The sequence below is a fragment of the Sapajus apella genome, unplaced genomic scaffold (genome assembly GCF_009761245.1).
Source record: "Sapajus apella isolate SASKATOON/1434 unplaced genomic scaffold, GSC_monkey_1.0 scaffold118, whole genome shotgun sequence".
NCBI lineage: Eukaryota > Metazoa > Chordata > Mammalia > Primates > Cebidae > Sapajus > Sapajus apella.
The window spans coordinates 2,554,028-2,580,850 of NW_022437058.1; the positions used below are offsets into that span (position 1 = coordinate 2,554,028).

At 43.1% G+C, this 26,823-nt stretch overlaps 1 protein-coding gene across 10 annotated transcripts in view; it reads left to right on the forward strand.

The window, feature by feature from the left end:
- Positions 1-26,823, forward strand: part of SYK (spleen associated tyrosine kinase) — an 80,429-nt gene that overhangs the window by 542 nt on the left and 53,064 nt on the right. For 2 of the 10 annotated variants that reach the window (XM_032260443.1, XM_032260447.1), the window contains exons 1-2: positions 15,834-18,211; positions 24,940-25,045. The exons of 5 other annotated variants lie outside the window; for them this stretch is intronic. The gene's annotated coding sequence lies outside the window, so the exon portion shown is untranslated. Of the gene's footprint in view, positions 1-15,833; positions 18,212-24,939; positions 25,046-26,823 lie in introns of those variants that run through there. 3 more of the 10 variants (XM_032260444.1, XM_032260445.1, XM_032260450.1) reach the window with 2 other exon arrangements.

Genomic DNA, 26,823 nt, shown 5'->3' on the forward strand with positions numbered 1-26,823 from the left:
GATCTTGGAGCTAGAACATTGTCCTTTTGCCATTTACACCAGTCCATGGGGAAATGCCGCAGTATTGATCAAAGTGACTCAATGTAGAAATGTCCAGACGTCTTATAAGCTGAGACAAATGTTTTACTACAGAAAGAAACGGCAGTTGCATTCAGACACCAAACTTTCTGAACCACTACTAAAATTTAGCATAATTACTCTGGTGAGTACATTTTCATTACCAAGTAATTTACTTAGCCAACGAACCTGGAGAGCAAGAAAGTTTTACGTAGTAAAATGTAAACTTGAGTTAAGAGGTAGGGTGATTCTTTGTTTTTTGGGTTTGTTTTTGTTTGTTTTTGGCAATATAGCTCCAAAAGCTTAAGCCCACCTGAAAACTTTACAAATGCGATCGATTCTTTGGTTTTTTCAATGTCCAGGGACTAGAAAGACAATTGGAGAAGTGAGAGTTTGAATCTTTTTTTTACGTTGGAAACGCTGTTGCAAAATATTTTATGCGTTTTGCCTGACTTACCAAAGATTGAGTTGAACTCGAGTAGAACTGTTGACTGGAAGTTTTTCTTTTTCTTCTTTTTTTTAACCTTCAAAGCATTGCAGGCTGTAGTAAAACAAGGAGTTGGAGATATGCCATATCTGATTCTTCATATTAAAAAATAAAAAAGGAATCATTTAATCCCTGAGAGTTCCTGGAAGAAATTGAATTGATTCTAGCATCTGACTTCGTCTTAGTAGGGACAAATTCATTGCCTTTACACAGGGAGCATTTTAACTGAATGCAACTGAATACATTGATGTCCTTCTCCCCAATGAAAGTCCGAGCAGTGCATAGATAGAATTACATTTGAGCTAAAAGACTTAAATACATGTAAATTATTAAGTGTTTTAAGTGAGAAATCTTTGTCAGTAAAAATTATTTTATCAAATCATTTTGTTCTACCTGAATGGCACTTTTAATGTATTTATAAAAATCTTGCATTAAAACAGAAACTTATTTGTCTTACCCCCTGTATTTGAAGTGCACTTTGAAGTGTATTTGAATGAGAGATTATAATCAAATTGCTTGATTTGTGTCTTATCCTCTTACTCTTCTTCCTTGGATTTGAACAGGTTGGATTTGAACACTAGGAAAAAAGAGATTTTTTCTATTGAGGGATTGTGGGAAGATTTTTCTTAAAAGCCTCTGTATTTGAAGTGAAATATAAAATAGGATTTTAGAATAGTCTTAATAACCAGAATGCTTTAAGCTAGGATAAAGATGGGGTATATACTTTAGGTCTTTACCTTTCCTGAGAGATGAAATTGGTAGAAACATTATTTTATTGCTAGATTTGCACTTGAGAAATGATTCACCTTGATCTTTGTTAGGCCGCCATTTATATTCTAAATGCAGGTCTAATCACTCTGTTTTTTAAACTGAAGACTTCTGAGTAGAACTTCACTTATTTAGCACATTGTTTGCCCGTGGTTATTATCCAGAATGCTTGTGCCAAAGTGTATTTTGGAATTCAAGCTTTTTCAGAATTTGGAATTAAAATATAGAATCTAGATTTTAGGATTGAGAAAGACATGGCTCAGAATTTAGGGAGGTAAACATGCATGTTGATGCTGCCGATTACTTGCCATTCCAGTGTAGTCTGGAGAGAATCCTGTAATTCCATGCATTAATATTTCTGCACTTTCACATTTAACAACATGCATATTCTCACTAAGTGGAATAAATGAAGACTATAAATAGCTGTGTGTCTGTTTAGAGCAGGTGTTATCACTACAAGAGCTTCTCTAAAATTCACCAAAAAAAAAAAAAAAAAAAAAAAAAAAAAAAGGCTTGTTTTCAGAGCTTTTTAGAGCGGAGATGATGTACTGAGTCTGTATTAGCCTCCACTGAACTATGGTTTGCTTTTGAAAGCAAAGTGCATTCATATTGCTCAATACTTCACACTTTCCAGTAATTAGAAGGGCAGTTCCTCTCCCTTAAGGGAGTCTAAAATAGCAAGATTTTACTGAATTTTCAATCATATCGATCAAAATAAAGGTCCTTCAAGTAAGAGCGGATGTTTCATCTTTGTAATATAATTTCAAACGGCAGAGTTTCTGACAGTCTGCAATTTTAGAGAAAGAGAGAAGTTACTCACAAAAGGGCTTACTGTCACCCTTTACAGCTGCAGTCTGTCCATGGAAGAAATATTATTTGCTGTTAACTTTGCAACCAGCTGGGTTTGTGTCAGTTATCTACACCTAAGTGATGGCTAATTTTTACTTTCTCAACTTTCCCTGTGTAGACGTTTTTTCCAACTACCCCCTGACTTTTCTACTCTTGCTTTGCAGGTTTTAACATTTTCCACAACTTCTGGACTGGTTTAGTGGAGAAAAAACAAAAATTTAGGCCTTTGGGGTAGAATTTGTTTCAAAAGGCTACATGTTGAACATTACTTTTTCTTCTAAAGAACTAAAATCAGAAGGCAGAGTCCTAATGAGAGATTGTAATCAGATTGCCTGATTTGTTTCTTATCCTCTACTACTTAGACTTGGACAGGTTGGATTTGAACCCTAGGAAAAAAGGTTTTTCTACTGAAGGATTGTGGGAAGATATTTTAAGAACTAGTCTGACTGGATTTTAGGAAAGTTAATTCATTTTGATATGTTGTTATCCGGGAAATTTTCTATTTGCTTATAATTTTATCTGACCAAATATTACCTTTAATCCATTTGAAATTTTTTCCTTTATGAATCCACTTGTGTAAGTTTTGCCCTATGTCTCTTAAAAGGTGGTTAAACTGGAATCTTAAAGACAGTTGAATTTAGCCAAGACCAAAGATACCCAAAATCAGCATATTTTGTTTAGGTTATAGTAAGTTTAACAAATCAAAAATGACTCCCTTGATTCTTTTCTTTCTGGGAAACCACGTGTTGATTCCTGGCAGCTGGCCAAAGGCAGATGGTGGTGGAACAAGAAAAGACAGTTAAGAAGGTGATAATGACTAGATTACTGAGGAGTACGTGAGCTTTCCTGTCTCTGCTCAGAGGTGTCTAGCTCTGAAACTGGGATCCTGGCTCTGAGCTGGAAAGGCGCTTACAGTCACTGCTGTCCTGGAGCGCTGGAAGGGAGCACAAGTGTGGGGAGACAGTGGACTTCTAGGCTGGGTGCAGAGTGGGAGATATCTTGACCCAAGTGAAAACCACGTAGGCAAGCTGCAGGTCCATCCAGGCAGCCTGGACTGGAGTCCGGGTGAGGGAGGCTGTCGACCTGGATACTGTTAATTGGGGAGAGAATGTAAAGTCAACAGGGGGAGGGCCAAGGGCAGAGATTTAGTTTAAATATTACTTTACTTAGGTATACTTTGCCTGACTATAAGTAGCATTTGAATGTTCAACATGTGACCTTTCATTTTTCCCCTCCATTGGTTTCTCTTAACCGATAAATCCTTATTTTACCTTGGTCAACCTGGTAATTTATTAATATGACATCTATCAGTTCCTGCTGAGTTGACATGAAAATGTTTGGTGTGACCTAAGTTAGTTTCTCTTTTTGCTTGATTTTCATTTGTAATGCTTTCCTCTTTTCATTCTTCCCATCCTCTGGTACTGCTTTGAGTTATTTCCTCTAGAATTCTCATTATTTCCTTACGATTGGCATATTTGCAATTTTATTTTTGGTGTACTAATTTTAGACTGTGTTTGTTGACACTGAGAACTGAGGACTTGGCAGTCCTGTACCACCATCACCTTCCACTCCTTTCCACACTGTCCCAGGATAAATATTCTCTCATTTGAGTTTAAGAAGTTATTTGGTGTTTACTTATTATAGTTATATAAATATAGTTCACTGCTAAAGCAAGGCATATCAGTTCATTTTCTTTCTTGTTCCCCTTTTTGCTTTTTCTGGGGCAAACCCTTGCTTTGTTTTTGTGTTTTCTTAGTTTGTACTGTGCCAATTGACACAATTTTCTACGGGGTCAGATATGCCACGTAATCTCACAGTTCCATTTTTCTTTCTTTTTTTCTGGAAACTTCCATCTTTTGTTCTAGTCTGACAGTTGCTCCTCAGTCTTAAAACTATACATATAGTAATACCTGAAGAATATCTGGGGTGGTATTCGGTGTGTATTTTTTTTTTTTGTAAAGATGGGCTCTCTCTATGTTCCCCAGGGTGGTCTTGAGCTCCTTGGCTCAAGCAATCCTCTTGCCTCAGCCTCCCACAGTGCTGGGATTATAGGCATGAGCCACTGTGCCTGGCCCTATGGGGAATATTTGTTGACCAAATATGTTTTCTGTAAATTGTTTGTCATACCCTATGTTGTACCAATGCCTTTTATCAACATTCACCTACATTTTACCTGTTGTAAATCCACTGTCATCATTACTGAAAACATTTCTCCAGAGCTTTTGATTTCTATGGTTATTTATTTATTGCAGCATAGAACTTCTATGATTTTTGCCATCAGGGTGCATTATGAATCACTAATGAAAGATGATTTTTAACTCTACTTTAACAGCATCTACGTTTTACATCAGTGTCAATGTCACTTTTGGTTTTGATACGACCCTGCCATTTTATTATCTGAGTGATGAGAATGTTTATTTTTGGGGACATGGAGATCCCACGAGACCTCAAGCAGATTGCTGGCCTTCTCCTCGATTTCCTTGATTGATTCCTGAAGTGGACACTGTGCAACGCTAAGTGGAATTCCCTGGGAAGCTTGCTCAAGTAAGCGTGAGAAATGCTGGGTGGACTAAAGTACAGCAAGCAGGGATAAATATCATGAGCATCTTCAGAGCCTTCGTGCAGGTGATGTGCACAGAGGTTCTCCGAGAGGACCAGTCTCAGCCAGTGGTCCTACGCTTCCGTGACCCTGCTGTGCAGTTTTATTTAGGCTTTCAGGACCAGCTCTGCTGTAGCCTCTTTGGGAAACACTGTGTGACCTCTTGCTGCCCCTTTAAAAGCTCCTTAGGCTTTGCTTGGTAGAGGCAGAATGTTGTGATCGTTTTCATCTGAAATGCTAACAATATATGAACTATTTGGTTGATACAGTGCCTCAAAGTCACATTTATGGAATATTTTTGTAGATAGTAGTTGAGAGTAAGGGTCTGAGGCCCCATGGGGTCCAAATCCCCCTTCTTTATTTGTAAGCTATTCTTGAAGGCTTTGTCAATGGAGCAGTCACAGAGGGCTGCGCTGTGATACCTAACAGAGATGTGCCTGCAGTGCCAGGTAGCTGGTGTGTGGTTAAAACTGACATAACTGTCAGAGCCTCTCCCAGGCGGGCTGACTGGGAACCTGCCCTGCAGTGTTGGAGGGAGGGCACATCCAGGCAGGTTTCAGACGAGCACCTACAATTGCCAAAGTTATTTTCTCTGACCTCCAAGATGGGAGAACTTTCTAATATTTTCTTTTAGAAGAGTTGCATATCCTCTTTCCAATCGCATAACTGATACACGAGTGCATATCCTTTCGTACAGGATTCAGATACAGCGAGCAACAGAAAAGCCCTTCTCAGCCTCCACGCTCAGTCCCAGCCCCACCCCAGTCCCACTGTGTGAGAGCAGCTGGGGCTTCTCTTCTATCTTTCGTCCTTTCTAAAGTGAATTCATGTGTGTATGTGCATATCTTCAGAAGATATAATAGTGGGGTGTGTATGTCTTAATACCTTTATCACTCTAGAACTTTATTAACAATATGTTGGGGTGCAGGAGGTCTCCATATTCAGTGATTATTATATTTTATTATGACAGTCCAGAATAGCATGTCAAAGTCTTTCTAAATTTTGATATTATACACAGGGCTGTAGTGAATGCACTTTTTCTTTTCATTCTTCCCTCTCCTTTGCCATTTGCACTGTGTTTTCATGAAACCATCAGGTTAATCTTTATCTCAAGAAAGTCCCTCATCCCTCTCCATCCTGTTCTTCAGTCCATCCACTTGGTTTTCCTGTGATTATTTCGTGGTTAATTTCCAAGGAATGTAGTTACTTCTTTGGGATTTTGTTAAGTGATGTATTAGGTTCCTGTGTATTTTATTACTTGTTTGAGTCCACCATTACCCCTGTCTCCTCAGGCATCAAGTCATCTGTTTGCATGCTTGGTGCCTCTCTCTCCTGGTGTCAGCTTTCCTGATGTACTGGGCATTTCCAGGTGCGTGCCGGTCTTTTTTTAGGTACCCTAGGTGTCAGTGTTTTAAGACTGCATTCTTGCAGCCTATCCCGCATCAGATAGGAGGAGGGCAAGACCTGGATGTGCACCGGGCAGGATGGGCTCATAACTGGTGTGTGTGGTGTGAGGGTGGCAGGAACCCACTGTTCTTTGTGGATGTGGCCATGCCTTCCCTGTTCAAACGAAGCCACACACATATCCTTTCCTGCAAGGGGCTTCTGCCACTTGCTTGGAGCTGGAGAGCATCTACTTTTCCCTTCTCCTCCTGCTCCTGCCTATTCCTCCCTCAGGTCTCCGTCACTTCTAAGACACTCCACCACTGGTCTTCTCCCACCTTGAACCCCCACACTGCTGCCTGCCTGCATTGAGGGCTGTGATTGCCCCCCATCAGTGTGAGCCTGTCTTGCTTCATGCCTTTCGAGGACAGCATTCATTGTCAAGCTACTCATGGAATATCTCCCCAGGTCCTCAGCATGCCATGACTTCATTTTCCGTAATATTGTTTTTAATGTTGTTTCTTCCCCTTCTCTGCACTTACAGCCATGCATATGCTTGAGGTGGAAGGCCACCACTTCCTTTTTGTTAGCAACACCAATCAGCTGATGGTCATGGCTACGTGAAGGAAGTCACAGTGAGGACGAGGGGGAAGAGCCTGGCTAGAGCAGGCTGCATCGCAGGCCTCGGTGTTAGGTTCCCCAAATTGGTTCTGGTGGTCATGTAGCTCCGTCATGAAGTCTGTCCTGCTTATTAGGACACTGAGGGTCCAAATTCATAGATTTCTTAGAAGCCTGTTTAAATATGCATAGGATCTAGTTCAACCTGATTAGAAATGGGCTCAGAAAGGCGAAGGGATTTGTCCAACTACTAAGCGATGCTGCTGAGATTAGAACTCTTGAACCTAGACATGTCTAATCCAGAACCAGAATCCTTATCTGCTACTCTAATAAGGTGTAAAAGGGGATCTGCTGCCAGCCTAAGTGATGGGCAGGTTTGCAGTCCTGTCAGCAGCTCAGGAAAGCCTGGCGAGGCAGGGGGAGGACACAGGCTCAGTGTTAGATGTGCCGATTTTACTCTTTACCGATGTTTATACAAAACTTATTACGATCTTTGTAGCCTTTGCATTGAGAAGTTAAGCACATACAATAGGAATTAGACACAATCTCAAACCAATGAGAGGTTCATGTGAGAACAGCTGAAGCTTTTATGCATGCCTTCCTTCCACAGAGATAAATTTACTACCCAGAGTGAACTAGAGCCACGTGTGAAGTGAGCGCCAAGCCCCGAGCAGCGAGTGTCCCTGTGGTTCCTGCATCTGACCTCCCTGTTGGTGTCTGTCCCCCTCTGAGGCAGAACTGCTGCTTCCTGCCTGTTGTTGTCGTGAGGGTTGGGAGGGGAAGTACGAGGTGTCAGGAAGGCTTGGAATACAAGTGGGGGTGTGGACAGATTTCAGTTCCCTTTCCCTCCTGTTATAGAAATGTTGGTGAGGTAGGTGAGACTTCAGTGATTTGGTCAAGGAAAGGCAGGTTGGCAGCTGGGGAGAAGGACTGATGCTAGAAGGAAGACAGAAAGGCAAGTATTTGTGAGGGATGATATCCCCAAAGAAGCCAGCAGTGTCCGCAAAGACTTATGTGTAAAGTATTCCCCAGATATTATCTCTTCTAAGAATACCCGGGAAGCTGTGTCAATGTCTGTTATGGTGGAATTGGAGTATCAGTCAGATTTGGCTTTCATAACAAAGCACCGTGTACTGCATGCATGGCTTGAACAGCCCAACGCATCGCCTTTTTAGATTTACAAAAACTTTAGATTATAAAAACTTAGAGAGAGAGACTTATGAGAAGACTCAGGGAAGAAATGTAAGATAAAGGTGTTAAGGAAGACAAACTCCACAAAATTGTAAGGTGAAGCTGCTGTGGGGAGTGGAGCCCCAGGCCCAGATAACACGCAGGCGTGAGGGTAAGGGAGGCTTTCCACACCAGGCAGGGAAAGTGTAGGGCCGTGGATGAATGGTCTTGGGAAAACCGCAGATTGTTTGGAAAAAAAAACCAAAACTTTGCTCTTTATAGCAAAATAAATTCCAAACTGAACAAAAAATAAAAATATAGCATTGAAATCATAAAACTATTAAAAGAAAACTTAGGTGAGTTTTAAAATGATTGTGAAGAGGCCTGTCTAAATCTGATAAAACATATGAATTTATAATCATACTCATCATAAGATTGATGAGTATGATTTCCTAAAATTTTACGCAAATCCCTGGAATAATGAAAAAGTATATAAATAAATGAAAAATGGTAAGATATATATTATTTCAATGCTTGTTGTAAAGCATCAATAGCTTTTATATGCAGTGAGTCTAATTAATAAGAAAAAATATAGGCGGGCACTGACCATTTGGTAATATCTTTTAAAATTTAAAACACAAGTGCTTTGACTTAACAATTTCACTTTTAGGAACCTATTACACATATAAATTGACAAAAGTAGAGAAATATATATGCATATAGTAATTCATTGCAACGTTATATTTTATAATTGCAAAAAAAAAAAAGGAAAAGAAATATCACTAAGGGAAGTGCAGTTGATTTATATATGGGAATCCTATGCAGGCTTCTAAAAAATGCGGAGTTGTCATATACCAAATATAAAGATGTCCAGGTTATACTAGTGAAAAAGCAAGATGTAACATATTATATTTGTTTAAAAAACTCATGCTGGGTGGGGTGCAATGGCTCATGCCAGCACTTTGAGAAGCCGAGGTGGGCGGATCACTTGTGCTCAGGAGCTTGAAACCAGCCTGGGCAACACGGAAAAACCCCACCTCTATGAAAAATACCAAAAAAAAAAAAAAAATAGCCTAGAGTGGTGGTGTGCACCTGTAGTCCCAGCTACTTGAGGGGCTGAGGTGGGAGGATCGCTTGAGTCCAAGAGGTCAAGGCTTCAGTGAGCCAAGATCATGCCACTGCACTCCAGCCTGGGTGGCAGAGCAAGACCCTGTCTCAATAATGATAATTATAATAAGTAAAGAAATAATAAATAAAAAACTCACGCACGCACATAATAATTTAAGCGATGTTGGATTGTTGTTTACTATGTATAGATGCGTGTCTGCCTATACAAATGTGTCCAGTGTGTACATATGTATGTGTAAATATGTAGCATGACCTAGAATTGTAGGCACCAAATTAAGAGCAGAAGTTATTTGGAGGAGGGAGTAGAATAGGTTTCAAAAAAAGGTGAAATTTGTATTTTTATCCCGCCTATTTTGGTGTGCATGCAGTATTTACAATGATCATGAGTGCGTATTTTTTTCAATTAAGAAAAATGATGATAATAAGGTTTGCTTGGGAGAAAAGAGTGAGTAGGATGAGACCAGGAAGAGAAGTAACTTAGAAACACATCATGCATCATGACTATTGGCACCATTCTGTCCTCCAATGAAGAGCGAGGCTTTGAGAGGTTCAACAGCTCGCCCAAAGGTGTATAGCCATGATCTCAAACATACTTACACCCTCTGTCACTCAGGTCCTAAAGCCCAGGCCACCTCCAAGGAGACTGGGGTGCTCTGGTGTGCAGCCTGCCTTAAAGCCATTCCTACTCCCCCTCACCCAGGGCAGCAGCCAGGATTGAGGTCCACTGTTTGACAGCTAGTTAGTAGGATTTTATGGCACACAAACACATCTTTAAAGGCTGACAGGGTTTTCACCAAATTGGGCTTTATTGATATGTTGGGTATAATGGCAGCTGTGTATAATGGCAGCTGTGTGTGCCTTTGACTGCAAAGACACTGGCAGGCCAGAGTGGCCCCTCCCCATTTGATATGTGTGTGTGTGTATGTGTGTGTGTGTGTGTGAGATTGAGAGAGAGAGAGTGTGTGTTTTTCTGTTGCAAACACTCCTTTCCATGGGAACTTATATTCTCCTGAGCTCTGCCATTCTGCAGAATTTTCAGAGGAGGGTGGAAGAGTAAGAATGTTGGCGTGTTCTCAGCATACAAGTAAGACTTGCAGGAGGCGAAGACACATGAAATAATCCTCAGAGGAAGAATGTGGGCACTGGTCAGATAGGAAAACCCACCTGTACCATTTTCTACACAAGATGATTTGAATGGTTTTGGTCTTTAAGATTTTTTTTTAACATTATTCTTAGCCCACTGTGCTTGATTCTCTCAGACCATTTGTCATCTGCATGCTTCCTGTGAAATGTTTTTTTTTCTCATGAGAAGGCTGTAAGCAATTTCGCTCCTGGTTGAGAGCTTGGGCCATGGTTTCTTGGTGTCTGTGGCTTGGCTTCTGGGCCTCACTGACTGCAGCTGATGGTGACCTGAAGGGCTGCTCTTGCTGGTCATTAGGGGATGGGCTGCTGCTGCTCCCTCCCCACCGCAGCTGCCTCCACCCACACTGTGCCATACTCGCCCAGGAGAGCCCCTGGACTCATCACCTGCCCCTGTGTTTATACTTTATAATAAAACCTCTAGAATTGTGGCTTTGACCTATAAATGTCCAGTTCCAAGAAGTGGCTCCTAATCCCTCTCTGGGGACAGAGTGGTTGTTAGAAGCAGACCAGGCCCCAGGGTCTAGATTCCATCCTTCACTTGAAACTGCTGGCAGCTGGTACTACCCGTCTCCAAAATAATGTTACAAATATATAACCCTTGGGTTGTGATCAAGCTCAGAGATGCTCTATGCAAAACACCAATCAGACTGGCTGGCAAAGAACAGGCCCTCTGCCAAATGTTCAGGTTGAATGCAGGATGTCAGGACACATAGCTACTGGTTACCAGGGAATTGAAGAGAGGGTTCTTTTACAACCAAAAAGATTTTATGAGAGGGTCACAGAAACAGAGGGACTCTTGCCCAACAGTATCATAGACAAATAAGTTGTATCTAGATCCTAATCGTGTGTTTAGGGCCCTGCTGGGTTTACTAAGCAACACATGGGGATGCATTGTCCTCCGCTTTCACATCCCCAGTCACTAGACAAGGTCACTTCCCCTGGGTGGCATCTTATTCAAAAGCTCTAAAAGACTTCGTTGCATGACTTTGGCCCTTGTGCTTTCAAAATGTCTAGTTGGAGAGTTTTGTATACCATGCCCTGGAGAGTTTTGTATATTCTGCTCCCAGCATGACACCCTCTTTGCATATTGTGGGTACTCTTTTTTTTTTTTTGAGACGGAGTTTCGCTCTTGTTACCCAGGCTGGAGTGCAATTGCGTGATCTCGGCTCACCGCAACCTCCGCCTCCTGGGTTCAGGCAATTCTCCTGCCTCAGCCTCCCGAGTAGCTGGGATTACAGGCACACGCCACCATGCCCAACTAATTTTTGTATTTTTAGTAGAGACGGGGTTTCACCATGTTGACCAGGATGGTCTCGAGCTCTTGACCTCGTGATCCACCTGCCTCGGCCTCCCAAAGTGCTGGAATTACAGGCGTGAGCCACCGTGCCCGGCCCTGTGGGTACTCTTAAAGTTATTTCTCATATTTTAATATATAAGATATGACTCGGATATAGTCAGCTAGATAGTCAGAGAAAAATGTGTCACCCCCATCATAAAAAGAAAACCCAGAGCTTTCAAGTTTGGCCCAGGTAGAAGGAGTTTCTGAAAGGAAGATGTACCAGGATCACACGCTCTGATCCTAGTACTGTGTTTATAAGATGCAGCTCATCAGGTTGGGCTCTGTCATCCCTGCTGAGGATGTTCAGTACGGAGCCACTAGCCATGTGCGGCCATTGACTGTTCAATTTCGTAAAACCATTTAAAATAAATGTTAGATTTCATTTAAAATTCAGTTCTCAGTCACCCTGGCCATCTTTCAAGGGCCAGTTGCCACATGTGGGTGGTAGGTCTGTGTCAGACAGAGTAGAGCAGGTATTTCCATTGTTGCAGCAAGGTCAGCCGGACACCAAGCTGCTCTCAGGCCAACCCCTGAGGAGCCCAGGAAGGACATGGGCTTCCACCCTCCTCTCTCCTTTCCCAGCTGTCAGTGCCACGCCTTGTCTGAATGCACGGTAATTCTTGCCACTATTCCACATGTTGATACTTGCAGCTCCCAATCTTCTTAGGAGGATCTGATCCTGGGAACTGATGAGGGCACCAGGAGTATCCTCTCCTTAAACATGAGACCATGAGTCTTGTCCATGGGGTTCTGGCCTGGCCCTTCATCCTCAAGGCTGTAACGTTCACCTACACAACACAACGCACGTGCACACACACACACTATGATGTTACTGCTCAGTCACCAGGAACTGACGTGGTTTCCAGTTATTTTCTTGCAGAGTCCTCTAAATGGTCACACAGCCTGGGAGAAAGCTACAAAGTCACATATCCTTGGAATAAACACTCTTGATTCAGAATAGTTTCTGAAAGAACAAACTAGTTTTTTGTTCAAGAGGGTTTTCAGGGAAGGGAGAAAGCCTTTGTCCTGGTTTCTTTCTCTTCAGTTAAAAAAAATCCAACATAGTTTCATTGAAACTGTGATGGATTTGTCCATTTTGAAAAGTAGATGAGAAAGGGAACGTGTTTCTCATGAAGGCAAAACAAAAAAATAGAATGCCAAGCAACTGGCCCTGGTCTGTACTTTCAAGTCTAAGAAACAAGATGTTTGTTTCTGAGAATGCCTTCCATTTGCTCATTTTGTAAGTAATCAAGATGGGCTGAGAGGGGAGCATCCTGAAGCACCCCATTGGGCAGAGAAAGGGATCAAGTAGCGGCACCCCTGGGGACCCCCAGGCTGGGTCCTGCCACCGACCCCTGGGCTCCAGCCTTGCCTCACTCTGGGCGCTGGGGCAGAGATGTGTGGCTGGCCTGACTCTGGAGTTCCTGTGCTGCTTAATTTCAGTAGAGATAAAACACCACAAGAGAAGTCGTTTTGAGGGGCTTGTGAATTATAGGACTTCCTTTCATGATTCAGCCTGACTCCAGGAAGTGCAGTCACGTGCTCCTCTCCTAGGGGAGCTTCCCCCCACGACCAGCACTCAGACTCCACTTACCACAAAAGGCACGATCAAGATTCTTCTTCCCCAATTATTGTCTTAACAAAATTGATATGTCTAAAAATGGAGTCAACATTTTCATTCACTGAAAATGTTTTCGTGAATGATGCCTTTCATATGACTTCTTTATAGACCCACATGAATCGGGGAATGTTGTGCTCCGCTCTGTGGGCCCATTTGGGAGCCTGGGCTGCTGCTCACTTCAGCAGTCAGCTCTGTTTGAACCCCAGAACCTTCCACATGGAGGTGATAATTCTAGATAATTCTAGAGGAACTGCTTATCTATCATGGCTGTATACTAGGCTCTCTAGAGAGTGTTACAAGGAATACTGATGCCTGGGCCCATCCCCTAGAGATTCTGAGTGTTAGGGCTGGGAAAAGAGCACCCTGGGTCATCCTAACCTACAGCTGGGATGCAGAGGCACTGTTCTCAGCTGGAGCTTTTCCTTGTGGGTTTTTTTTTCTTTTTTTTTTTTTTTTTTGAATTGAGCTTACTAATGGAAGCAGGAGCTTGTTCTGTTTAGAAGCCATGAGAACCACTTAGGCAGCAGAGGCTGCCCTTAGCATCTGCTTCACTGGGCTGCACTGGGCTGGGCACTGGCAGTTTTAGGACACAACTACATGGAGTGATTTTGAAGCAAGTGTTTAGAAGGCGGATAGCTGTGCTTCTGTTCTTCTGACTCTTGACAGAGACATCAGAATCTTCCATAGTCACTTTGGTCTAAGTCCTGAAATTGTTCACTGCCAGCCCTGAGCCCAGCCGGACTATGTGCCTCTGGTTGGACATGTTTGCCATCCTTGAGAACTGTGTGGATGTTATTCTTCTCTTTTCTGGCTTGATGTGTTTCCAAGGAGAAGGCTGAGGCCCAGTAATATTTAAAAAAATGTTGGGACAAAGTTAACCTTACATAATTATGGGGTACATATTTATGTAATATGTATTACTGTTGTGTCTATATGGTGGGAAGGATTGAATCAAGACAATTAACATACATGATTTTCATTTAATCCTCTCTATGTGCAGCTTTGTGCTCTTTGACTGTCTTCTCCTCATCCTCTCGCTCCCTAGCCCCTGGTAACTACTATTTTGTTCTCTATTTCTATGAGTTCAATCATTTTAGAGTGAGATAAATATGAGGTTTTTGTTTTTCTGTGCTTGACTCATTTCACTTTACATAACTTTCTCCAGCTTCATATATGTTATCACAATAGGATTTCCTTCTTTTTCATGGCTGAATAGTATTCCATTGTGTGTGTGCCACATTTTCCTTAGCCGTTTCTGTCTTATGGACTCTTAGGTTGATTTTGTATTTTGGCTATTGTGAATACTGCTGCAGTGAACATGGGAATACAGATATCTTTTCAACATAAATTTGTAAACTTTCTAAAAATATTATGAGGTGTTTTTTTTTTTTGTAATTTTTTGTTTTCAGCTCATCAGCTATCATGAGTGTTAGTATATTTTTTGTGTGACTCAAGACAATTTATCTTCCGGTGTGGCCCAGGGAGGCCAAAAGATTACACATCGCCGCTCTAGAGGCTCCTGGATAAAGGTGCTCTTTTAACCCCTGGAGACAAGACTTTTTTTATTTCTGGAAATTCATAACTTTAAACATGTTCCACTCCTTTATTTCAATTCTCTATTCCAGGGGCATTGATTTCGTGTATTTTAGATCTTCTCTGTCTTTCTAGTATTTTTCTGTTGAATTCCTGAAGTCTTTGTTAATTCCCATTTCATTTTTCTCAAGCTCCTCAGACCCTGTCCCCTGTGCTGCCTGCAGTGTTAATGCCCATTAACTGTTCCCTGCTTGTTATAATAGCCATCGCTTTGGCCTTTTCCCCTGATCCCTGCCAGCTTATCATTGTTGTCTCTTCTTACCCCTTCCTCTCTTCTGAGCTGTAATTTTAACAAAGTGATTATTCTGTTAATTTCTTTGATTCCACATCTGTGAGCGTGGTCATGACTTCATCTGCCTTTTGGGACATTTTTCTAGTGAATACTGTTGTCATTTGTTTCTCCTGTTCTTTCTCTTCTTTAATTCTTTTGACATAATTATGCAGACCCAAGGTAGGATTCTCATCTTTGAAATAAATCATGGAGGGGCCTGGGATGTGTTCCAGTCTACCAGAATATTTCCTCCCTTCTCAATAATGTCGTGTGTGTGTGTGAAAGAGAGAGTGAAAGAGAGAGAATGAATTGGTTTAATACGTATTTCTCCCCAGTGAGTCTGCCAGCCATTCAGAGCCTCCTCTCTCCAACACTCCAAGAAATGGTTGGCTTTCCATTGCTGTGTAGATCCTTCCGCTCCACAGGCCTTGGCTGAAGTCTGCAGCAGCCCGTCCCCACTAAGGTCTTCACGATCCCAGAGCGAACACAGCTGCGTTTGGCTCTGCTGTGGCGCATCGTTGCTCAGGATCAGGGGTGCCTGCTGGTTCCATCGTATTTCTCTTTTGGGTTCTCGTTGCAGGGTCATTTCAGAGAGGAGGAGGCAGTGTCTCTGCCAACACTCAAGCAATCTGATATTTTGATATTTATCTTACAGAGGGAAATCTAGAGCATGTGGCATCAAACCCGATGCTTCCGCCAGCCTCTCTGATGGCCAAACCAGGACATTTTGTTTGCTTCGATCCATTCGGCACATGGAGTTATGGGGCACCTCCCAAGTGTCAGGGGTGGGGTGAGGTGGGGGGGCTGTCGCGGCAGCCGGGATGCTTCCCTGCACTCGAACTGTTTACAGTCAGATCGTAAAGAAGCATGGGAGCCGCCTGGGTCATGCATAATCTCATTTATTCGTGACAGCAACCATAGGTTTTTTCCAGCTACACCCTTTTATGGATGAGAAAGTGGAGAGTAATGTGCTCAAGGCTGGCTAGCTCGTGAGCAGGAGGCCGCGCTCAGGCCCTTCTGCTGCTCCTTATTTAGGCTGCATGGCCTTCTCTACCCTGCAGGAATTATGCTGACTCAGCTGTGCAGCTTGCCTGCAGCAAATATCAACCCTCTAATAGTAAATCAGGCAGAGTTTTCTCATGCCATCAGCTGATTTTTGGCATATGTAAATAAAACTTATGTTTTTGAGAGTAGCAGGAAACACTTTGTTAGAAAACCAAAGGAATACAGGGAGATATGGCTACCAGGAGCTGAGACTGATATTATAATTTTCTAAGTGTTGGTATCTCTGTATTGATTTTTACAGTAATTTGTACTTTTCCATCCAGCTTGTGACCACGGAGGCCCTTTGTGAATATCTTAGAAGTCACTCAAAATAAAGAATGAATCTGAGTCACACACAGCAGTCTTATGTGAGATAATACATGGTCGATCTTCAGTATTCGTGGCTTCTGAATTTGAGAATTTGACTCCTCACAGCCATTTATCTGTAATCCCCAAATCAACAACCATGATGCTTTCGTGGCCATTTGAGGTCCTACACACAGTGTATTCGTTTGTTTTCACTCTGCTGATAAAAACTAAAGAGGTTTAGTTGGACTTACAGCTCCATGTGGCCGGGGAGGCCTCAGAATCATGGAGGGAGGTGAAAGGCACTTCTTACATGGCAGCAGCTTCTTGTTCCCAGCTCCAGGGAACAAGAAGCATCTCCAAGTTAGGCAGGAAAGCCCCAAGCTTGCATTTGGATGAGTTGACTATGAGCGCCTTTTCACCTCCACCTGAAGATGGTAGCTAAGAGAAGAGGCGGGCTTCAGATGTTGGCTCCACCACTTACTGTGTGTTCCTCGGCAAGCCAGTTGACCCTCCCGAGCCACGATGGCCAGCTCTTTAAATTGAGGATAACAGTAGTATCCATCACTAGGGATGCTTTCCAATCAGTTGATACCCTGTGAGTCAAGTGCTCACCGAAGAGCTGTTTTGCATTGTCCTCATCACCTTCATCACCATGGTTATTCTGGCCAGCACTAAAGATATGCTCCCAACCTCCTTGTGGCTCAAGTTCATCTTCTATAAAATGAGAAGCTGTTTTTCACAAAGCTGTCCTTTTCACAAGTTTGGGGTGCAGGTGCAGATTGTCTGCAGTTGCTTTTCTGAACACTTCCCTTACCCTGGCGAGGCTCCTAATCCCACCCCAGTAAACTCATCAACATGATTCCTTCCAGCTCCCATGGCTCTGGAGAGGATTCCTTTTTATCTTGCATTTCTAGTGATGTTTTATGGCCTTTTGTGAAGTGGACCCTGGCTGAGCTTCTGGCTCTTTTTGAGTGTGGGGAATATCACAGACTGCAGTGGGAAATTCAAAAGCTGCTTGCTTCACAGGGCATGGGAATGTTAGTAGATGCTTGAAACGTACCCTGAGGTAGCTGGTCAGAGGCGCTCTGTAAAGCTGCATCTGTTGCTAGCATCATGAGCAGCTCTCTGCCCAGGAGGCCTGGGAACAGGGACAGAGAGTGCCAGCATCTTCTTCTGCCCTATACATTGGCCTTTCTGCCATCAAGACCATCTCTGCTTGACTTTTTCAGTCTCCTGTCTGGGAATTAGCATCTTGAGGTCTCCATTAAGATCTTTTCAAGGACACCCTTCCTATTTGGTTCAATCTTCTGGTTGAATTTGATACATGTTATGCTGTAGGACTTTTTAAAAAACATAAAATAATCAGGAAAATATTGCTATACCCATCCTAGCAATTCAAGACCAAGTTCATTTTGGTAAAAACGCTTGGGAAAGGGCATTTCCAGGCTGGCCAAGCACTAAATGGCCCAGCCGTGTCCACTGATTCACTCTTAAACTGGTGTGTATTCTGGAAGGATCTATGTCTCAGAGCATTACTTCATTTTGAATGTGCAATTAAAAGAGGCCCCATGCTTCTGGGGACGTCACACTTCTGCTTTCTGGTTTGTTTTGCATGGTGACACTTTGAGGAAAAGCCCACTTCCCTAATTGCAGGCATCGTCCAGCAGCAGGAAGCACTCTGGCTTGTTGATACCTGTCTTGTGCTCTCTCTCTGTTTCAGCTGTCTTCCTTTTGAAATACTCCTCTCAGATTTGTGTGCTTCATCCCTTCCCACATTCTATACTCCCCAGCGCCTGGGATTCCAGACCTGCATTTGAATCCAGGAAAGGGAGGTAGGTCAAATCTGTTGGAACGAAGCATATTTAGAAATCCTAACCTCAGGCTCTGTGCATCTGTGGGTATCTGTAGGAGAGATACTTTGGTTTCATGCCTGTGCCTGCCTTTCCTCTCCTCTGCCGCCAGCATTTTCCCACGGAGCACATGTCTGTCTTGAGCTGTAAGGTTTAGCGGTTTGCCATCTTGTCTTGCCTGCAGTTGTGATGCAGCTAAACCATTCTTCTTTCCTTCCTATAGCCTTGACCACTTTTAAGCATTGGGTGTATTTATGTCTCAGGTTTATGAAAGACAATTATAAAATATCAGGAGATCATCATAAGCTTCTGTAATATCTTGCAGTCCTGAGTCACCCGCAATTATTTTTTAACTGGCTGGGAAAAAGGAATGCTGGTGATTTTTTAAATAGACATTCAGTAAAACTCTAGATATTTCCTAATCCAAATTCACTGTGTCCTTTTTGCTTAAGTCAGGTATGTTGGTTTCTCTAGCAGATGCAGGGTCCCCATAAAGGTTATGCTAGTGAGGTAGTGATAGAAAAGTAAAACAGAGCCTGAAAGCTGGAAACTTCAGCAAAGCACGAAGACACAGATGAGCAATGTCAGGTCTGCTGGCTGTTGTCATTGCTGTCCGCTGTGACCTCACCTCTCTGTGTTGAGAGTTAACATTTATGTTGACACCAAAGCATAATATCTGTTACCTGTGTTAATTATGGCAAAGAGGGCATAGAAAAGAGATTTCTGAGTATCTCTTGTGGAGCTTGAAAATTTCTATGTGTTGATTGAGATAGATCAGCCTTTACTTGAATAGGAAAGGGTCTTGGGATGGGTGCCAGGGCAAGATCGAGGAAAGCCTGTGACTGTGCTGCCCTTATCGTCCCTGTGTGATTTGCCTAGATAAAAACAAGGCAGTAAGATCTATCGGGCATTTTCAATGGGAGTTCTTTTGTCTAGCATCTTGTTGGTTGTTTGTATTTTTCCCCAGAGAAGACCGAATGAGGAGGTGGCCCTGGGTCATGGTAGATGGTGCGGTTCACTGGGGAGTTGTCGTTGGCCCCACTCAGGGTCAATATGGTCCCCAGACTGCTGGCTGCAACCCCACCCTGTCCTCTTCTGCTCAAGAGAACATGCAAGGGACATTGCTAAGTGGCGACCTTGGTTGTAACCCAGTGTTCAGTTAATTATTCACAAAGGCTGGCTCTTTTTAATTACCAATTGTCTGTGCATCCCTTCCCCCTCCTCCGTGCACATCCGTGTGATGAGGCATATACTTCTTCCTGGTGGAGAAGAACAGCAGAGATGTCTCCCAGGTGAAGCTTACAGCCCGCCCAGTCACCAGCACAGCACAGTGACTTGACTGTCTTCCCTGGCCCTCTTCCCCATCCATGGCAAGTGGCAGCCCAGTTCTGGCCCACCTCCTGACTGCTTCTCTCCCTGATCCTGGAGGTGAATGTGGTCAGCTTGTTCCCCTCTCACACTGTAGCACTTGAACAAGGCAATACCGGATTGTAGCAGAGGTTCTCAGACATTAGAGTGCTTAAAAGTCACCTGGGAGGCTGTTTGAAATGTACACTTCTTGTCTGTATGCCCTGTTTGCTGGGTCTGATGTGGGCCCAGGACCCTGTTTTCCAGAAGGGAGTCTGAGGTTGGGGCAGCCTGAAGACCACATGTAGGAAGAACTGGACATGTGGGCTTTCATGAGCCAGAGTTCCGCCAAGAACTAGAATCTGCAGGTGGCTTTGGCCAGTCCCACTTAGAGGCAAGAAGAGGTGTGGATGGTAGAAAAGCTGGAAATCACATAGTCCCCAGGATGAAAGTGGAACTCTTGGACCAGATCCTTGTTCTCTTCCTTTTGTGAGCCATTTCTACCTACCTGTTTTCAGGGTCGCAGGAGGTTCCCTTTTCTCTCACATGGCACCTAACATAATGACTTGCACGTGATAGATGCTCAACAAGCATATTGAATGAATCAGTCATTTAGATTGTAAATTAAATGCACCAGATGGGCTGGCTGTTTATTTATAACCAACCATGTTGAGATTTAACATTTATGTTGACACCAAAGCATAATATCTGTTATCTGTGTTACTTATGGCAAAGAGGGCATAGAAAAGAGATTTCTGAGTGTCTCTTGTGGAGCTTGAAAATTTCTACGTTTTGGTTGAGATAGATCAGCCTTTGCTTGATGCATTTTCAAGTCTTAAGTTCTGAAGGCACAGCAAGAGAATTTGGTGTTGAAGGTTTGGATAATGTTTTCAAGTATTTCAATATACCTCTATTTCTAAACGTTAGTAAAAATCATGCCTCATGCCTACCATCCTTAGCTTCATTTTTTGTTTCTGAAATGTGTATCTCTGTATACTAAGAAGTCTCCTATGCTTCCTGCAAATGTAGGAAAGTCAACTGCTCAGCAGAATGTGCACAGTGTAAGGCTGTGCCTTGGGGATCAGGCGCCCTGTGCAGTGTGATGCACAGGCAGGCTTCAGGGAGGCTTGGGGACAGGCCTCAGGATGGTGTCCTGGAGGGCAGGTGACACCTGCTAATGAAGCCAGTGGAGTGGATGCGAGGCCACCTCAGGCCCTGAAGCTGGGCCTGTTCCTCAATGCTGAGGCCACAAGTCTGTGTCCACATGTTTTCTTTTGCACTATGGGATCCTGCCACACAAGGCAGTGCCCTCAGCCCTTTGCAGACAAGTCAGACACGGTTGTCTGCAGAGCTTGGTGCTGGGTAGGGTGGTCCCACCATATCGCCCCTTCCTAGGTCATTTCTCTGTAACTAATCAGCCAGTTCCTGACCAGCCCAGCAAGATCGATTTTTCCCTCTGGGTAGGCTCATTCCTCTTTCTTACGAAAATTAATCTAACCCACAGATGAAGTTTCCTTTAACCCAAGTTTTTACACTTAATTTTCTCAGCTTCAAGCTTCAGAGGAAATTCCCAGGCGCATCTTAACAGGGCTGCTTTGCATTGAGGGGGCTATGTGGTTTGAGTGTGATGAGCCTGGATATCCTTCTGCGTGGTGCTGATTTTGTTCCCTTAAATGGTATGGGTTTGGCAGCAATGTTTCCAGGTGTCTTTTCCCAGAGAACCGCTTATCTCCCCGACTGTCACCTCAGTCTGCATGATAGGAGGGCTCTGATGGCCCAGGGATGTGAAAGTGAACCACCTTCAATTGCCAAGCACTGCTGGAAATGTGCACTACAGGAAGTTGAGGGGGCTGGGGTAGGGAGCAGCACCTGCAGGAGCCATGCTTCAGTGGGTCTTAAGAAAAGCAGAAGCTGGAATCTCAGGGCTGAGGCCCCTTGATAACTAGGACAGATCGGGTAATAAAAAGGAGTACAGAGACATAGGCTACCTCTTCTGGTTCCATGCCAAGCTAGAAAATGAACACAGATTTATGAGATAAGGGTAATATATTTAAGAACACAGTCTTACATAGAAAAAACTATTTTCCCAAAACGTCCAAGACAAATTTATATATCTTTATGGATGAGGTTGGGTCTTTTCAGGGAAGATTGGGGAGATAGAAGGGAAATTACCTATCATCAGTCCTCATTATTCATGGATTCCATATTTCCGCATTCACCTACTTATTTAAATTTATTTGCAACCCCAAAATCAATATTCACAGCACTTTTGTAGTCATTTGTGACATGCCCAAATCAGTGATAAATTTGAGTCACCCAACACAGATGCTGAGGTTGCACAGTGACACTCTGCTTTCTTGTTTTGGCTCCTATAAACACATTTTCTTTTGTCATGGCCCATTTAGTCCATGCTTTTTGCGTTTTTGTGCTTTTTGGGGGGTGATTTTGCTATTTAAAATAGCCCCAGGCACAGTGCTAACATATTTACTGTCTGGTGTCTCTAAGTGCAAGAAGGCTGTGACGTGCTTTACAGAGAAAATATGTATGTTAAGGAAGCTACCTTCCGGCATGAGTTACTGTGCTGTTGACCATGAGTTCAAGGTTAATGAATCAACAATATATATGAAGTAAATATCTTTAAATAGAAATACACATAAAACAAGGTTCTGTATTGACTGATTTCACAAAAATGTTGTAACCAGAGGATCACAAGAACCTAACCCCATATTTCCCTAGGAGCAACTGTTCAGGATTTGCAAATTCAATTTTCATGGTAACTTTATAGAGCATAACTACTGTGGATAACAAGAAGCAACTGTATTTTGTTTCATACGTAAGATGGAAAGAGAATAGAGCCAGAAGTAGTGATATTGATGAGATTGAGAGAGGGCAAAGAAGAGAAAGAAATGACACTATGAAGATTTATGAGTTAAAATGTTATTAGTGACAATAAATTAACCTGAACTTTGGCATCATCCTTTGATCCTGGTTCCCATAATCTGTAAGTGTGAGGTCCAGATACTGTGGCCTCTAACCGTTTTCTACAGGTAAACGTGGACATGAAGGAAGATAGGTTGAGGCAGGCAGCTTCCGGGAGCATACCCTGGGCTCAGCTCCTTCCTTCCTAACCTCTATTCTACCTCCACTTACCTCTTCAATGCCAGAAAGTCTTCTGACTCTGTGGGAGCCCAGCTTCTAACACTTAGCTCATTCACTCACCAGCCTTTGTTGTCAACAATTCATTCACATATTCATTTAAATATCTATTAAGCACTGTTTCTTCTCTCGCCCAACTCCATTGCACATGCTATATTAATTATCTGTTGCTACATAACAGATCATTCTAAACTTAGTGGCCTAAAACAATAATCACTTATTATTGCTCATAATTTCTGCAGGCCAAGCATTTCGGGCCCTCTGTAGGGTTGCAGTCAGGTGTGGGCCAGGGCTGCAGTCTCATCTGAAGGCTTGACAGAGGATGGAGGATCCTCTTCCAAGGTGACTGCTTGTACGGCTGGTCACTGAGTGCCAGCTATTAGCTAGGGGCCTCAGTTCATTACCACACGAGCCTCCCCAAAGAGTTGCTTGAGCATCTTTCCAACAAAGCATCTGCTTTTTCCAGAGTGAGGAATCCAAGCCCTGAGGAAAAGTGTTAAGGGCTTTCATGAGCTAGCCTCAGAGACCCCACATTGTCACTTTGCAGTCAGCCAGTCTGTGTTCAAGGGGTGGGAGTACCAGGAAGTGAGGATTGTTGGGCACCATCTTGGAGGCTGCCTGCCATGTATACATTTTAACTCTCCAACAAAATTTGAAGGCTGAAGACCCATACTTAAAGTGGCCTTGTTCTAGGTGGTATGGAAGAAAATTGTAAACATACTTACACTAATGCGGTGTCTATTCTAGTGGGCTTGGGGAACATAGACTAGGAAAAAGAAAAAGAACTAAAACTCCAAGATGGACAGGGAGCTGGGTGGGTTAGTGTTAGGTGGGCCTGTAGAACTTAGCCCCTCTTCATCATGTTGGCATTCATGCTGGCTGTTCCTCTGTAGGAGATGAATTTTTCCTCTGCCAGAGGGATGGTCTCTGGACAGCTTGTTTCTCTGCTTGCCCGGGTGTGAGCATCTGTGCCTAATCTTCCCATCAGACTGCCCCTAGAAATATGACTTCTTACTTAGCTCAAAGGGTATCTGAAACATTGTGCTTATGGTGACAAGCATGGATCTATTGCTCTCCATCTGTAAAGTTGCTGCCTGATGAGGTAGAACTATGTAAATGATACTTTCCCAACTAAACGCATTTTAAAGGGCAAAGGTTGTACAGTCAGCCTTAGTCCTGACATAGGGGAAATGGACCATGGAAGTCTGGTTGGAAGAGAAGATTGAAACATGCCAGTAAGTGCAAAAGGATACAGTACAATTCAAATAAAACATATGGAAGACGTGAGGATGCTGGTGGGATATGACAGGCTCATCCATTTCTGTGGGCTCCAGGAGGGTGGCTGGCAGGGCTCCTTGGGTGTGGGGCAGAAAGAATCAAAGCCTGTAGAATAAACCTGGCTCCTTTCTAGACTGAATTCTTCACGTTGTGTCATATGCAAGGTAAAGACTGACTGGCACTAGGGAGGATTTTGAGGTAAGGAAGCATTGTCTTTGGTTCAGTCTAAGCCTCCATTGACTTTCTCTACCATCTTCAGGTGGGGGTGGGCATGTCTGTCTGTCCCCTGACCTCATGCACACACGTGTACACACACACATGCCTTCTTTTGACATGTGGGGCTGCCCATGCTTTTCTCTTTTCTCTTCTTCATCTCACCATGACTTAATCCTTCTCTGTTCTATTCAAAGTTCCCACTTGAGAGGGTTCAGTTGCCCTGGCAACCCCTTCACACTCCCCATTCATGACTGCAATTAATTACAGTGGCTTTGGTGTACTGTCATCCCCTTTTACTGGTGAGGAACTCTGGTGCTGTGGTGCCCAGGTCACAGGGAGCTGGGATGGGTCACCAGCATTCTTGATTCTTACCTCCGCACCCCTGGCTTTGCTGCCCTCTGGGCCAGTAGAACCACCTCTATGGGGTTCCATTCCTTTCCAGCCCTCCTTGTTCTTTGTTCTTGGTGATGACGTTAGCAAATTATATAGGGGAATATTTGCTCATCTAATTTATTGGTAAAAAGGCTAGAACAAGCTTACCCAACCTGTGGCCCAAAGGCCACATGTGGTCCAGGACAGCTATGAATGTGGCCCAACTAACGTTTGTAAGCTTTTTAAAAACATTATCAGATTTCTTTCCTTTCTTTTTTGTAGTTCATCAGCTATTGTTAGTATATTTTGTATGTGACCCAAGACAATTTTTCTTTTTTCAGTGTGGCCTATGGAGGCCAAAAGATTGGACACCCCTGGGCTAGGGCAATAGAAGGGGCACATCAGATTTGTGTCCACAACAGCTGACACAGTGGTTTTCAGTCAGGGGTAAGTTACCCTTAGGGTAACTTAGACTTGTCAATATCTGGAGATGGTGTTTGGCTGTCATGAATCGGGAATGGGGTGCCATTGGCATCTAGTGGGGAGAGGCTAGGGGTGCTACTAAACAGCCTGAACTGGACAAGACAGCCCTGACCCTACACACATGACAGAGGAGAATCCAGCGCAAATGTCAGGAGTGCCAAAGTTGAGTAACCCTGAGCTAATGTGATGAATGGTGCCAGATGGAAAGTGGTGAAACCATCATAAGGAGGGGGTGCAGCGTAAAGGCAGCTGTCTTAATTTGCCAATTGAAGATGGGGGATGTGTTCCGACCACATGCTTTTGAAAAGGGAAGTTGTTCATTCTTCAGAAGCCCAGCGGGGATGCTGGATGGCTGGGGCACCATTGGGGCTGGTGCACTTTTAAGAGGGGCTTGGACGATGTGAAATTGTTTGGACAAAATGACCAGGACAGTGAGAGGTCTTGAAATAATGTCAAGCCAGGAGGAATGCATTGACTTGGAGTGACTTCCAAGAGCAAGCATTTGCAGGTTGTTTTGGGGAAGCAGAACTGGCTGTGTTCTGTTTGTCCCGCGGGCAGATGGAAGATGGAGGATGAAGGAGAGATGGGGAAGGGGAGATGGGGAATCAGATAAGAAAGTGTTTTGTTAACAGAAGCATCAGGCACACAGTGGAGTGAGTTCCCTTCCCTTAAGAGGCCAGGAGCTCATGTGGGGACCAAGCTCCATCTGATGCAGCTGCAGGGCTGGGGCATCTAGAAGTTTAGTTTCTGGGGCTCTCTGACTCTGACCCTGTGAGTCTCCATCTGGACACACAGCACTTGCATGTTTAGCATTTTTATAACAAAAGCAGCATACAGTTGACCCTTGAACATTATAGCTTTGAACCGTGTGGGTTCACTTGTATGCGGATTTTTTTTCAGCAAACATATTGGAAAAATGTTTGAAGGCTTTTGACAATTTTTAAAAACTTGCAGATGAACTGCACAGCTGGGAAACACAAAAAATGTTAAGAACAAGTTAAGTATATCATGAATGCACAAAATACATGCAGTCTATTTTTTCATTTACTACCATAAAGTATACACAAATCTATTATAAAAATTAAAATTTATTAAAACTTACACAAACACTTATAGACCACATATGGTGCCATTCACAGTCAAGGGAAATGTAAATAGATATAAAGATGCAGCATTAAATCATAACTGCATAAAAAATGAACTGCGGTACCCACTGTGCTACTGTGATAATTTCATAGCCACTTCCTATTGCTATTGTGATGCGCTCAAGAGTTCCAAGTACTTGCCTAAATTACTGTGTGGTGCTCATCATCTCTGCATGAGCAGTTCATCTCTCAGGTAAATTGCATATTGCAGTAAAAAGTGATCTTTAATAAGTGATCTCTTGTGGTTCTCAAGTATTTTTCATGTTTAGTGCAATACCGTACAGCTTGAATGACACCATGGGTTTCATATGAAGGGTCACAGTGAGGCTGGAAGTGCTCCCAAGGAGTCATGACGTTATAAGAAGAAGCTGAATTGCTTGGTGAGGATTGTAGATGGATATCTGTAGCCATGGTTGCCTGACATTTCAGATGGATGAGTCATCTTATAAACAGATGACAATAAATTTATGGTATTGATAAATCCAGTACAGTATTATAAATATTTATTCTATTCCTTATGATTTTCTTAATGACATTTTTTTCTCTAGCTTGCTTTACTATAAGAATATAGTATATGATACATATAACATGCAAAAT